Source organism: Sorex fumeus, unplaced genomic scaffold (genome assembly GCF_029834395.1).
Source record: "Sorex fumeus unplaced genomic scaffold, SorFum_2.1 ptg000063l, whole genome shotgun sequence".
Lineage (NCBI taxonomy): Eukaryota > Metazoa > Chordata > Mammalia > Eulipotyphla > Soricidae > Sorex > Sorex fumeus.
In genome coordinates this window covers 18288081-18302933 of record NW_026606120.1, presented here as the reverse complement: position 1 = coordinate 18302933, position 14853 = coordinate 18288081, and the positions used below count along the sequence as shown (strand labels likewise).

The following is a 14853-nucleotide window of genomic DNA, read 5'->3' as shown; positions in this document are numbered from 1 at the left end:
TAGACAGGCACATAGAGAGGGAAGGATGCCCCCATGGAAGTGAATTCTTGGGAAGTAATAAAACCAATAGCCCCAAGGCTGCTAAAAACTCACCTTGTAGACTTAGGAACTAAGGCCTGATAAGACCTTTACCTGGGGTCCAGAGCAGATCTGTACAGTGGGTAGGGAATTTGCCCTGCATGTCCAGCCAGGTTGATCCTCGGCATTCCATGTGATCCCCCAGCACTGCCAGGAGTGATTCCTAAATGTAGAGCCAGGAGTAAGCCCTGAGAATCACCAGGTGTGACCCAAAAAGTCCAAAAGCCAAAAAAAAAAAAAAAAAAGAGAGAGAGAGAACCTTTACCAGGTAAAAACATAGACCTAGAGAAGGCTGGATCCCACTGAGAGAAGCTCCAGCAGGAACAAAGGCCAGGAAAAAGACCATGTACTAATTCCAACTCTACCCGAGCAGTGGACTCTCACCTAGGTAGAAAACCCCACATGGGGCAGGTTGGGAAAACCCTATAAAAACCAACTTGAAAAAGGAAGTGTATGCATCTGCTGCTGAGCCCACGTGCTGCTTGTGTCCATGTGTGGTGCCTGAGCACATGTGTCTGCCCACATCTACCCTCTTGAGACGTAGACTGACATACTTTCATATCTAATACTGGGATTAGTGTGCTGGGGTTCCCTTTCCACTCTGGAGAAGCTCAGATTCTCTCTGAGTGCTTTCTCCCCCCACCTCCTCTGTCTCTCTGTCTCTGTCTTTCTGTCTCTCTATCTCTCTGTCTCTCCCCAATATCCCCTTGTTAGGGTGCGGATCGAAATCTCCCTTTAATGACAAAGAGACTCTAGAGGCTGCAAACAGCAAGCAGGGTTTATTGTAAGACTGGCTAGCCTGGGTTGAGCCACCTACACGAACACGCAAGTCCAGCAGGTTGGGCAAGACCCTGAGTTTCTTCAAAGGAGATCTTATATAGGCCTCCACCGTCCTTTACAGCAGAGTCCGTGCATTTCATAACGAATAGATTTGTAACAACATGTACTTTCCTAACCAATCCATTTAAAAGTACATCACTCCTTAGCCTATAGTTTAAAGGTCCACATTTGCGTCAGTGCTTAGGAACGTCCTGGTTTTTAGGGCAGTCAGTCATGGCTCGTGACATGGGTCTTGTGAGAGACATCTGGTTATCTGGTCTGACCCCCACCCTTCTGGTGACTTGCAACTCGGGGCACCTGTATCCAAGTTCCTTGCTCAGGGGCAGAAAAACAAGTTATTTTGCAATGTGGGTTCCTGTAAAGAGGATCTGGAAAGGCTATCTAGACCTGTTCCTCACATTCCTCCCTTTCTCTGCTTCATACTGAGGAATCTTCCTCATGGGGCTGTAAAATCTGATACTGTTATTTCAGTACAGTAGCTGGACGGTGTTAATTCAGTCCCTAACAAAGCTCACAAAGTGGTTGAGGACCCAGGGACCAACAGATACCAAGAGCAAAAGGGTGACAACTACTCTGCCAGGAAACAAGATGGTGGTGGACTGAGTGGGTTGGCTGGGCGTTGGGGTTACCGCAAAGCTGTCTCTCCGGAAGTGTCAGCAGTGTTGTCTGACAGCAGCTCCGGGCCACTTACCGTCTGCTGGGGTCTGCAGGTGCACAGCTCCTGTCGGGCCCAGCTGGCCATGGCGTACAGACTGGCCCCGCTCGGCAGCCCACTTCCTTGCTGCCTCTGACTCCTGGGGCTCGTGCTGCTGATGCGTGCCTTTGCACGGCCTGCCAACCACTCTTCTGCTCGGGACTGAGCGAGCAGAGATGAGCACAAGATCCTGCCCCCCGACCACCTGAACGGGGTGAAGCTTGAGCTGGATGGGCACCTCAACAGGGACTTCCATCAGGAGGTGTACCTGGGGAAGGACACAGAAGGATTTGAGGAGGATGCCCAGCTGCTCAAGAGCAGGTGGGAGCTGATGGTCATCTTCTCCAAGGTGAACGCCGACACTGACAGGAGGGTAGCTAGCCAAGGAGACTGCTTAAACCAGGACTCGTACCAGCTTTCCTGGGTCTCCCTTTCTTTTCGGTGCTGTTCAAGGCCCTCCGGGAGTTTGGCCATGGAATCGCGGACCACCCCGTGTGATCGGCATAGAAGCAGCATTCTTCTCCTAACGCCGCACATAAACCCCCATTCTTCATTGCCTTGGGAGGGGGCCTTCCCTGTCTACCTGCCTACATCATAACCCTGACCACTTTCCTCAAAACTTTCAAATAAAACCTATTTTAACTTCGCTGCTTGTCTCTTCCTGAAATTCTTTTATGTGAGGAAAAGGTGAAGGACCTGAAGGCCCCAGGGAAGGTCTAGCCCTGACCCTTTGCTGGAAGGAGCCAGGCTCCCAGTCCAAGATTTCTTCAGCCCTTCCCCAGGTGGCCAAGGTGAATAGAAAGAAAATGGCAGGGGCTGGAGCGATAGCACAGCAGGTAGGGAGTTTGCCTTGCATGTGGCCGACTTGGGTTCGATTCCCAGCATCCCATATGGTCTCCTGAACACTGCCAGGAGTAATTCCTGAGTGCAGAGCCAGGAGTAACACCTATGTATCACCAAGTGTGACCCAAAAAGGAAAAGAAATAAAGAGAGAGAGAGAGAGAAAGAGAGAGAGATACAGAGAGAGAGAGAGAGAAGGAGAGAGAGAGAAGGAGAGAAAGAAAATGGCAGATTTTCTTCTTAAGGTTGCTTCATCTCTCCTCCCTATGTCACATAAATCACCTGGGACCTTACTGGCATCAGAAGGGTAGAGAGAGGGCCTGAGTGATGGCACAGTGTGTAGCTCACTTGCCTTGCACATGGTCCCCCTGGGTTTTATCCCTAGAATTCCATATAGTAGTACCCCGAACTTACCAGAAGTGATCCCTGAGTGCATAGCCAGAAATAAGTCCTGACCACCGCTAGGTGTGACTCTTCCCCTCCCTGCCCCCGTATCCCCACCTACCCCTCCCACCAAAAAAAGGATAGAGGTTAAGTTACCATTCCCAAATTAGTTCCTAAATTAGTGACAAATATTTAGCTTCTCCAAGCCAAGTTTTTTTTTTTACCTCAATCATGAAAGAGAGGGTTAGCAACTTGAATAGCTGTTCTGTGCTGCCGTGACCTGTATGATTTACTGTTTCAGTCTTTTTAATGAGGTGACGAAGAATTCCTCAGTTGCCTAGGTTTGCAGAATGAGCGATCCCTGTGGATTGCCAGGAAAGGAAACATTTCTCTTCCAGAATGCAGGCAAGCCCTGGAGTAGGAGCAGGTGGGAGCCGACAGCTGAGGCATTCCAGCTGTAATGAGCTGAGGGTGATTTGTCACCTGCTCCCCGGTACTAATGTCCTTAGGTTGATAGGCTGCAAGTAGCTGACTTCCCCAGGGAACAAGCACAGAAATCCACAGTGGGGACTTTGCTTATTACATCACCTTGTGCAGTGTCATTGATATACCTTCCCCATTGGCAGGGCAGGTGGGCAGTGCCTCTGGGATATGGGCGTCTTACTTTTCACCTCCTCCCTGGGGAAAACTTCTGTTTTCCTTTGTTAAACTCTTAGGGTAATGCTATCATTGATGGTGCAGTTCTCGGTTTGATATGAGTTCTAGCATTCAGTTGTCTATTTCAATCAGCCAGTATTTGTAAGGCAGGAGGGAAGATCTCCAAGATGCTTTGAAGACCCAGCTTGACTATGAATGCAATTGTAGTGCATTTGGCTGTCTGGAATCCAATCTGAGACTGGCTCAGACCAGAAGGCTCTGGGGAAGGAGAGAAAGTTGTAGGTGGGGAGCTATGCAGTCATAGCTATGTGGGGGGTCTCTGCTCCTCCTAGCCTTCCCACTGGTCCTGGGGAACTGAGATCTTTGGGATGCATTCAAGGGTGTGTGAAAGGGAGCTTTCCCAGATGTCCAAACCTACGACTTCTACCTCCTTTGATATCACAGCTGCAAGGTGTCAGCTGAAATAAAGTAATTTCTGCATGAATGAAAAGAGAAACTTAATTTTTTTTTAGAGTTCAGGGCTGCCCCAGGGAAGATGTTAACAGAGCTCTCTACATAGCAGCTGGCACATTTTCCCCAGCTCAAACTTCGGTTTTGTTTTCTAATAGAGAAAAAAAAATTTACATTTGAAGTAGTATTTAAAGAGGCAAGGCATTTATCTCTTGTTTTGAGTTCATATTAATTTGCAACATCCAGAGTGAACTACACGATGCATTTGGACTTTGGAAATCTGAGACAGGAAATACTCTAGTCTCCAGGAAATGCAGTTCAGGAGGCAACCGTTGATCATTCATTGGATGTCTTACTTAGAAGGATGCCTCCAAGCACAATCTTAGTTACCACCATTGCTAATAGTCATTAGAATGTTTCTGGAATGGTCTTTCAAGGAGTAGGAATATTAAATAGGTGGGGTTGTGGCAGGATTTTCAAAGGAAGAAAAAAGGGTAGTGAGTGGGAAATGGTGTTGATTTTGCTTACAACTGACTAGAAAAACATGTGAAAGAATTCATCTCTGCCCAAATTTTCTTTCACAAGGGATAGCTATAGTCTTTTCTTTGTTTTTGGTTATTCAGTTTTCACAATATCCTAATTTTATGTATAGTGGCAAAATATACTGTCACTGTCACTGTCCTCCCGTTGTTCATCGATTTGCTTGAGCAGGCCCAGTAACGTCTCCATTGTGAGACTTGTTGTTACTGTGTTTGGCATATTGAATACATCATGGGTAGCTTGCTAGGCTGTGCCCTGCGGGCGAGATACTCTCGGTAGCTTGCCGAGCTCTCCAAGAGGGGTGGAGGAATAGAACCTGGGCTGACCAGGTTGGCCACGTGGCAAAATATACATGAAATAAAATTTACCCTCTTGACCATTAAATTATCTATCTATCTATCTATCTATCTATCTAGTTGGGGCTGAAGATAGTACAGCAGGTAGGACACTTACCTTGCTTGCACTTGACCTGAATTTGATCCCTGGCATCCAGTATGGTCTCTCGAGAAGTAATTCCTGAAGTAATAAGTTTCTAGACAGAACACTGATTCCTGAGTGCCAGGCATATTTCCTGAGTGAAGAGCTAGGAGTGACCCCTGAGCACTGCCAGATATGATCCCCCTCCCAAAAAAAACTGAAAAAAGTTTTTGGGGGACCAGAAAGTGAGTAAGTCACTTGCCTTTCATGCAGCTGACCTATGGTTTGATTCTTGGCATTTCATATGAGTACTGAGTACTGCCAGGAGGAAACAACTCAGAGCACAGATTTAGGAGCACTGCTGGGTGTGCCCCAACCCCAAAAGTTCTGAAAACTGCAGGCTCCAGGATTGCATTGTCCCTAGTGAGGTATTCAGGTTCACAAAGGAAGCCTCGGTTTCCCCTTGCCAGCTGCTATGAGCTGCTCCATTTTGGCTGTCCTTCCTGCATTTACATATTATTTATTTAATCTGTCCAATTTTACATTCTAAACATTCCTGAAAATTCTTGAGCTCTCTCCTAGATTGAGGGAGTTCACAGTTTGCCCAGGTCTTGGGTTCACTTATCAAGAGATTATAGGTAATACCTGGGCAGAAGGTCTCATATGTAACCCAAGTGACTTTAGATAAACTAACAGTCTCCACCAGTCTATACAGCAATGCAAGATACTAATCTTACTCTAGCAACACACAAATGAAAATGGGCCCTAAATTAACAAGACATCTTTAGGAGACAAATGGGAATCCTCTGGGACTTCATTTGCTAAAGACCCAATATTCCTATGAAAACACACCAAAAAAAAAAAAAAAAGAAACCAAGACAAAGAGATAAAATTTAGTGTTTCTGCTTTTTATGGAAAGATATTTTAATAGAATAGCATCCCAACTTGTCAAATGGTTTGTCTTCTGCATATATAAGATTCACTGTCTTCCATCTTGGTTTTTATAAAAATAAAAAGGCTATGGAAACTCTTAAAAAAAAGAAAAAAGAAAAAGAAAAAAGAGCCATACTTGACTAAGTCATATATTAAGATCTTCTCGGGCTTTCTCTCTTCTACTTTTTTGGGGTGCTGGGGTCACACCCAATGATGCTCCGGGTTTGCTTTTGTCTCTGTAGTCAGGAATTATTTCTGGTGGTATTTAGGGGACCATATGTGACGTTGGGGACTGAACCTGGGTTGGTGGCATGCAAGGTAAAACCCTACCCACTGTTCTATTGCTCTGGGCCTCCTTTTCTACTTTTAAACAAACTTTTCTTTCTGACTCTGAGAATCTTTATTACTCTATATTTTAATTCTTGAAAATATTGAAGGACTTGGGAACCATGGACCGACAGAGAGACCCGCCTTCACCCTTCCTGCGTCAGTATCAATTGCTCCATCTAAGCTGAGTTCTTAGTGCAAATCAATGACAAACAACTGGAAATATGGGTTCAGATAGCAGTAGCAGAATGTTAGAAAAATTTAGGATTCATTCCAGTCTACAATAAAAAAAAAATTTAAAAAAGATTAAGAGGCGTAGAATCTGCTCTCTCCGTATAGACATGCTACTAAAACACATTGCTCTTTCTGCCTTCTCAATACCAAATACTTACATTAACAAATTAAGTTTATTCCTTCTAAACTCAGCCACTTATTTGGCAAAATTGTGTTGCAAGCAGATAGATGGGGATGGGTGAAGGGGTTTGTAAGAAGATTTTATGGGAAATAATAAAATGGAGAGGTTTCTAACCCCAAAGTAGCCCCAAAGCATATGAAGAACAGATCTCTTTGAGATACAAATACGTTGGAGATATCAAAACTTTGGAGATAGAGAAAATGAGGCACTACCTAGAAAAGGGTAGGCAAGGAGAGGCTTCAAGAGAATCTAAAGGTTGGATAAGAATATGAAAAAACCACCAAGAATCCAAGGCTTTTCCCCCTTGGTAATGTCCCTGGCTACAAAGAGAGCCTCAGGGGGAATTGTTTGGGAAAGTCCTGCTAGAAAACAAAGTTTGTAGAGGTACGTGGGGCTCATTTTCCATGTTGGAAACTTGCCCACATCTCAACATGAAATGAGTACTCTTGGTTTCTTCTTCTCTAAGAGAAGGCCATGTGTTTTCTCTGTCTCTGTCTCTCTCCATTGTTCATCTTCTGAAATTCTTTTCTCTGTGGGCAGGTGATGATTCTGGCAAACTTGTGCAGAGATTCTACTGACTCCTTTTACTGCAAAGAGCAGTTCCTTGCTACAGTTTGAGGGCACACCTTTGGGCATTTTCTGGGAGGTGGTAGCACTCTTTCCTTGAGACTACCCCCTGACTCCCCACATCACCCAAATCACCTGCAACAATTTAACAGTGAAAGGTTTTGTTCCACTTCCTCTCAAGGACCAATCAAATAGAACATGTAATGATGGGTTGAGAAAGAGCTTAATTTGCAACAAGTTGGTGGCAGGAAGAAGGTGGATAGTGTCCTCAAAGCAACTGTTGTAGGTTACTTGGGTGAACTGAGAAGAAGAGAAGGAAATTTCTCATTGTTCTCTACCCACTTCAGTCATGTGGGGCTTTGGACCATGGGTCAGACTGATAGTCACGGTGAGCACCTGCGTGGCATGGACACTAGCATTTTATAAACTCCACTTGGCAATTGTCAGATTGTGTTTTGAGTTCCACTTGATCTACACAGCATAGGATTTTACACCTACCACCCCATTTCTCGGGGAGTTACAGAATTCAGGCTGGAGTGAGAAATTGTTCTGCAGAAAAGGAAAATCAGCCCTAACTTCTGCCCAGATTCTTTTTAGGTCTGTTGCTTTCCTTTGTAAATAAACAATTTCAGAAGGAGACAACTAAGTCAAATAGGTTTATTTAGAGATCACAAGGAAGGTTAAAAAAAAAAAAGAGTAACAGTTTTTTTTTTCTTTCTTTCTCCGTTTTGGTTCACACCTGATGGTGCTCGTGGGTTACTCCTGGTGCTGCACTCAAGAATTACTCCTGGTGGTGCTTGTGGGACCATATGAGATGCCAGGAATCTAACCAGGGTTGGCTATGTCAAGGTAAATGCCTTACCTGCTGTACTATTGCCACCTTTAAGAGACAGTGTGGTACCGGGAATATTTTCTGCCATGGAGCCAGAGGGAGACTGGGAAAGTGGGAAAGTGGGGGTATACTGGGGATATTGGTGGTGGGGAATGTGCACTGGTGGAGGGATGGGTGCTTGTTACTTGTGTGATTGTAACTCAAACATGAATGCTTGTAACCATATCTCAATAAAATTGTGAATCAATAAAATAAATAAATAGATAAATAAAAAAGAGACAGCGTGGGCTTCTATAGCGAGAAGAGAGCTGAGGGCACCCCATAAAGTAAAAGGAAGTTATTCTATATCTCAAATTGAAATGTGTGTGACTTGCAAAATGGGAAAGCATGCCACTTCCCTTTGCAAAGCTAGTTTTTATAGGTTTTCTTTCAAACTTTCCCCTTTTAGGGGTTTCTATGTATGTGAATCCATTACTATAGTTTTCTCAAAAGAGAAGAGCTCTGAACTTTTGAAGGTCTACCTTCACGTCCTTATCACCAGCTTTTGTTCCTGCTGGAACTTCTCTCTAGAGGGCCCAGGACGTTTTGGGCTGCTCTTGGTGTCAGACTCTAATCAGTCTCAGTTCCTGTGTCCATAAAATAGGTCTAGTCTTCATGTCTTTTGGGGGGGCTGCCTTAGGTCTAGCCACAGAGTAATTTTGAATTGCATCTTGATTTTATTACTTCCTGATATCTCATTGCCACTCCCCTGTCTCCCTGCTTCACAACCATCTTGTCTGAAGAGTCACAAAAGGAATTTTTATAGGACAAGAATAGGGAAGAAAGGATGGGATGTAGATCAGTGGGTGCCAGAATGAACAATAAAGTCCCTTACTTCTCCGAAGGTACTCAGACACACCACATCACAGAGGGTCTCATGTTAGGTGGGTTCTATATGGTCTGTATTGATTGGACCCTCGAGTCTAGTGAGCAGGGAACAAGAGGAGACATTTTTTTTTCTCCTTCTCAGCAAGTTTTTGTGGCCTGACATTCCATGCAAGCATTCATGATGGCCTAAACACAAGAAACTCAGTCTTGTTTTCAAACTTGCCCAAACCTTTGCAAGAGCACTTGATCACCTGACTTCCCGTTAATCATCAATTTGCTTGAGCGGGCACCAGTAACGTCTCCATTCGTCCTTGTCTTGTGCTAGTGTAGTCAAATGGCATCTGTTTGTTCTAGGAACATGAAGAGCCTTAAACTGATCGTTCAGGGTCTTGATGAAGAAGTCTGACCATCTTGTAGGTGGGTGGCCACGCAGTCTTTTGACATCCTGTGGAGTCCAGTTGGCAATGGCTCTAGTCCAGTGGTCGTATCCAAATCTCATTACGTGTCCAGCCCATCTGATTTTCGACACCTTGGCAAATGAGACAGCATCCCTGATTCTTGACCTCAATGGAGCTTGAAACTCCGAATTCTTTCTTCATTTGAGTGAAATGTGATACTCCAAGCATAGCTCTTTTGATTCCTCTTTGGGAGATCTGAATAGAGTTCTGATCCTGTTTTCGTAGGGCCCAGGTCTCTGAGACGTATATTAATGCAGGAAGAACAGTGGAATTGAAGAGATGTGCCCAGAGCCAGTGGTTCTTTGTTCTTTTAGCTATTTCTTCGACACTCTTGAAGGCATTCCAAGATGTTCTCTTCCTCCTGTGCAACTCAGGTGCCAGGTTATTCGTCATGTTGACTTCTCTACCTAGGTACACATAGTTGTTGCATTTGGAGATGGTCATTCCACTGAGACTAATGGAATGTCAGGAACGAGATTGTTTCTCATAAACATTGTCTTAGTGAGATTCAGATGGAGTCCAACCTTTCTACACTCACAGTCGAAGTTGGCCAGCATTTGTGCCACTTAGCAAATGTTTGGTGTTATTAGAACAATGTCATCAGCAAAGCGGAGGTGGTGCAGTTGCCGACCGTCTATCTTCACTCCCATTCCTTCCCATTCCAGTCGTCGCATGATGTTCTTGAGGGTGGCACTGAAGAGTTTTGGTGAAATGGTATCACCCTGCCGAACCCCGCTCTTGACATGGATGATCACTTCTTTGTAGAATGGTGAGATCCTGGTAGTGAATCTGTAATACAGCTCATGGAGGATCCTGATATATTGAGTATGAATGCCCTGATTGGCTAGGGCTTCGATGACTGGTTCCATCTCGATAGAATCAAAGGCCTTCTTTAAATCAATGAACCTTAGACAGAGCAGCATCTTGAACTCCACAGAAACCTCAATGAGCTTGGTTATCGTGTGGATATGGTTGATCGTGCTGAATCCTTTGTGGAACCCGGCTTGCTCACATGGTTGTCCTTCATCTAGATTTCTGCCAATCCTATTCAGGATGATTCGAGTGAACAGCTTGTAGATGACAGACAGTAGGCAGATCGGTGATAGTTGCCAATGTCGTGGATGTCTCCTTGTATAGTAGTACAGTTCTGCTGGTTTTCCATTGGGACGGAACCTTGCATTCAGACAGGTAGCACGTGAAGAACCGAGCCAGTGTATTGATGTGTACTGGTGGCAGGTTCTTCAGGTGTCCAGGTCTGACCTTGTCTGGGCCAGGTGCTGTTCGTTTATTTACCAACGAAATGGCATGTTGGATTTTGGAAGGGAGAACATTGGGAACGACATATCCATCCTACAGAATTTTGTATGTGGGCAGGTGGACGTGGCTATCAAAGAGATCTGAGTAGAAGTCATGGATAATCTCCATTGCCCTTCTGGAAGATGTGATAGATCCATCAGGACGTCGGAGGGCAGTCATCTTGGTCTTATAGTTGGCGAAGGACAGGCGAGTGTTACAAATGCTTTTCCCGGCTTCTGCCACATCTACCAGCATTGCTGCTTTTATTTCTTTGAGGTCTTCCTTGATCGCATCTCTCCACTAATTTGCGAGAGGCATGTGCCAAACCACGTTGGCAAATAAGCTCAAAAGTTTTCGAAGACAGGCATTTTTTTTGTGGCTATCTCTCTTGGTGTTCCTTGTATAATCACGGAGTTGCTGAACCAGTCAATCGTATTCCTCGTCAATGTTGTCAATGACGGCATCTTTTCATGTTGCAGCAATAGTGCCAAAGAGATGCCAGTTGGTGGTCATTCTGGGAGTTCTTTTCTTAAACTTTGCAGCCCTTTCGCCCCGCTGTGAAGTAGAATTTTGCATGAAGGAGACAGTGGTCCGATCCTGTTTGGAATTTTGGGACAACAGCGACATCAGTCAGGCAAAACCGCCGATTGAATCTGATGTGGTCAGTTTCATTGTGGAACCGTCCACCAGGAGACTCCCATGTCCAACGTTTAGATTCAGCCTTCTGGAACTGTGAGTTACCATGGATGATCTTGCAAGAGCAAGCCATTTTAATTTTCTTGGCTTAGTTAACACAACTTAATTCTGATTAATGAACACAGGTAGGCTAAAATTTCATTTTGAAGCAAAACTGAAGAGGGTGGGGGACTGGAGATATAGTACAATAGGTAAGGCACTTTCCTTGCATGAAATCAACCTGGGTTTCATCCCTATCACCCCTTTTCCCATGCACTGTTAGTATTTATTCATGAGCACAGAATCAGAGGTAAGCCCTAAGTACCACTGAGTGTGACCCCCAAATAAAAAAAACCCTAAAGGTAACGAAGATGGGGGACACAACTATAGGTTCTGACATAAAAATTTGTCTTTTAATTAAAAAAAGATTTTTTTAAAGATGCCAGTACTAGTTCATAAATTTTTTTGCACTGTCAATGTTTTAAAAATGCAAGAAATTTTAATGATTTCACAATAGTTCTCTATTTCAAGAGGTTTTTCTTAATGTTTCTGAGACCATATCTTCCTTTGTAAGACAAAGAGAGTCAAATTTCCAAGTACCTTGGGTTGTGGCCTCTGTGATACCTGTAAATCTTATAAACCTTCTGATTATTTATTCATTTGAAATCAAATAACCAAGCCTAGTTATTGAGTTGTCAACCAGAGCAAGTAGAAAGTACAGCACGTAATTTTTCCCCTCATGAGGATCACACAGCGGGTAGGGCATTTGCCTTGCACGCAGCCAACCTGGCTGACCCAGGTTTGATTCCTCCACTCCTCTCGGAGCGCCCGGCAAGCTACCGAGAGTATCTCACCTGCATGGCAAAGCGTGGCAAGCTACCCATGACATATTCAATATGCCAAACACAGTATTACAAGTGTCACAATGGGGACATTACTGGTGCCCGCTTGAGCAAATTGATGAACAATGGGAGGATAGTGACAGTGACAGTGAAGATCACACAAGATAACTTTAAGACACTGGTAGGTACAAGAAAGTACAGATTTGGATCCTCCATGTGACTTTCTATAGCTCCTAGACCCTTATCTGGCCCTTTAGCCTTTTTCTTCTTTAGATACATAATTTTGAATTTAGCACAATTTTTGAAACCCAATGGTCTAGTCGCTAAGAACTTGTGCAACAATACATTGAAATTTATAGCTTTTCTTAAGACTTTTCTTATAACTATAGAGAAGACAGCGTCTAGATTCCACAGCACATACAATTATGAGATAAAACACACACACACACACACACACACACACACACACACACACACACAACCTCTTCAAACACTCAGATTCATGATTACGCCCCTTCCCTGCCCCAAGTCACTGCACATAACATGAAACACAAAGAAATATAGCGCAGGAAAAGGTACTAAAAATAAGGTCTGTCAGAGGAGACGGGAGGAAAGCAAAAGGCTATAAAGTACGCAGCTGATCCCTCCCAAAGGCCTGAGAAGTCACAGGGTAGGTAGGAGAATCCATCACACTTTTCTAGCTAAGGGACCAGTGGGCCCCAGAGCAATTAGTGAATTCCCACAGTTGCTGGCCCTCTGAGGCACATTCCCTCCTATCTGTAAATCTAAATAAAGGTTTCTGAAGATGGATTTGTTTTGGATTGCAGGTCTAAAAACATTTTTTTTTTTAAAAAAAAAAAAACATCCTCGTCTCTTAATTTCTTTTGAATGATTTCACAGCTCTGGGATGTTTGACCAACCAGTTAGGACAGTTCAATGCTAGGTCAGGTGATGCAGACCTGCTTGGTCCCAACAATGCTGAGGGTTAACAGGGTCACTCTAGTGGTATTCAGGAGGCTCATATGTGCTAGAGATTGAACCTGGTGTCTAGTTGTTGTTATTGTTGTTATTTTTTTTCTTCTTCTTCTTAGACTTCTTTCTTCCCCTCTCCCTCCCCTCCCCTCTCCCTCCCCTCCCTCTCCTTTTCCTTCTCCCTCTCCCTCTCCCTCTCCCTCTCCCTCTTCCTCTCCCTCTCCCTCTCCTTCTCCTTCTCCTTCTCCTTCTCCTTCTCCTTCTCCTTCTCCTTCTCCTTCTCCTTCTTCTTCTTCCTCTTTTTCTTCTTCTTCCTCCTCCTCCTTCTTCTTCAGGATTACTCCTGACTCCACACAGAAATTACTCTTGGTGGTGCTTGAAGGAACCATATGGGATGCTGGGGATTGAACCCAGGTCTGCCACATGCAAGGCAAGTGTCCTTCCTGATGTACTATTGCTCCGACCTTACTTTCTAATTAATTTTTTTTGTTGTTTGAGATTCTGTGAATAGCAGTACTGTTAATAATGGTTTATCAAGCACATTATTCCATCACTAGTAATCCCTGGCATTACTCAGAGACCATACATGATACTGGGGATTTGAACTAGGGTCAGTTACAAGCAAGGCAAGTACCTTAACCTCTTTCCTATCTCCCCAGTCCTACTTCATAATCTAAATTCCTATCCTATGGTCATTCTTCTACTACTGATTTATTGTATTTTCTTTTTATAATTTAATAGCACAGTGGGTAGGGCGTCTGCCTTGCATGCAGCCAACATGGCCGACCCGAGTTCGATACCTCCGCCCCTCTCGGAGAGCCCGGCAAGCTACCGAGAGTATTCGATATGCCAGACACAGTAACAACAAAGTCTCCAATGGAGACGTTACTGGGCCCGCTCGAGCAAATCGATGATCAATGGGAGGGCCTATATATATATATATAATTTAAAATAATTTTTTTATTAGTCGCTTAGATTTTCAGTAGAATTTTGTTATTTTATTAATTTTTTAATTTAAATGCCACACTGTGCGATGCTCAGGGTTTCTCCTGGCTGTGTTCAGGGTTCATTCCTGGTGGTGTTTGGGGGAGCATTGGTATCAATGGGGTACCTTGATACCTTGGGGTGCCAGGTATCAAAGCCAGGTCAGCTGCATCCATTGCAAGCAGCCTACTCACTGTACTATCTCTCCAACTGGAGTTAAACAAAATTCTTTTTTGAACTTTTAAAAGTTTAAGGTAGTCAAATCCATCTTTATTTTCCTTATAGGGTTTGTATTTAGTGTCCTAATAGTAAGTTTTTATGTCAGGGCTGCTAAAGCAAATTTCGCAAACTTGGTATACACCGGGTATGTGCAGACGGGACATGCCATGTCTGAGTCACAATCACCACTTCTGGAGTCACAAACAACTCTTCCTGTTGTGTCCACTTGAGAAGAGGGTGAGGGGCCTTTGTGGGGTCTCTTTCCTGAGAACAATCCCTTTAGTGGAGACTCCACCTTGGAGACCCAATTGTCTGCTTACCATCCCACCTCCTGACACTACATTGGAGCTCAGATTCCAGTCTATGAGCTTATTTTTTGTGGGGCAGGAGAGGTGAACACAAAAACTCATTCATAACAGTAATTTCATATAAACAGATAGTATACAAGCATTATCAAATAATTATCTTGGTTTCTTTTAGACTGCTTAAAATTTTATTTTTAAACTTTCATGGCCTTAATCAATTCAATTTAGAATGAGCATTTTAAGAATATGTGATAAAGACCA

The 14853-nt window shown here is 44.0% G+C and overlaps 1 pseudogene; it reads left to right on the top strand.

The window, feature by feature from the left end:
• The window catches only part of LOC130034937 (eukaryotic translation initiation factor 5B-like), a 97250-nt pseudogene that overhangs the window by 27170 nt on the left and 55227 nt on the right, over positions 1-14853 (top strand).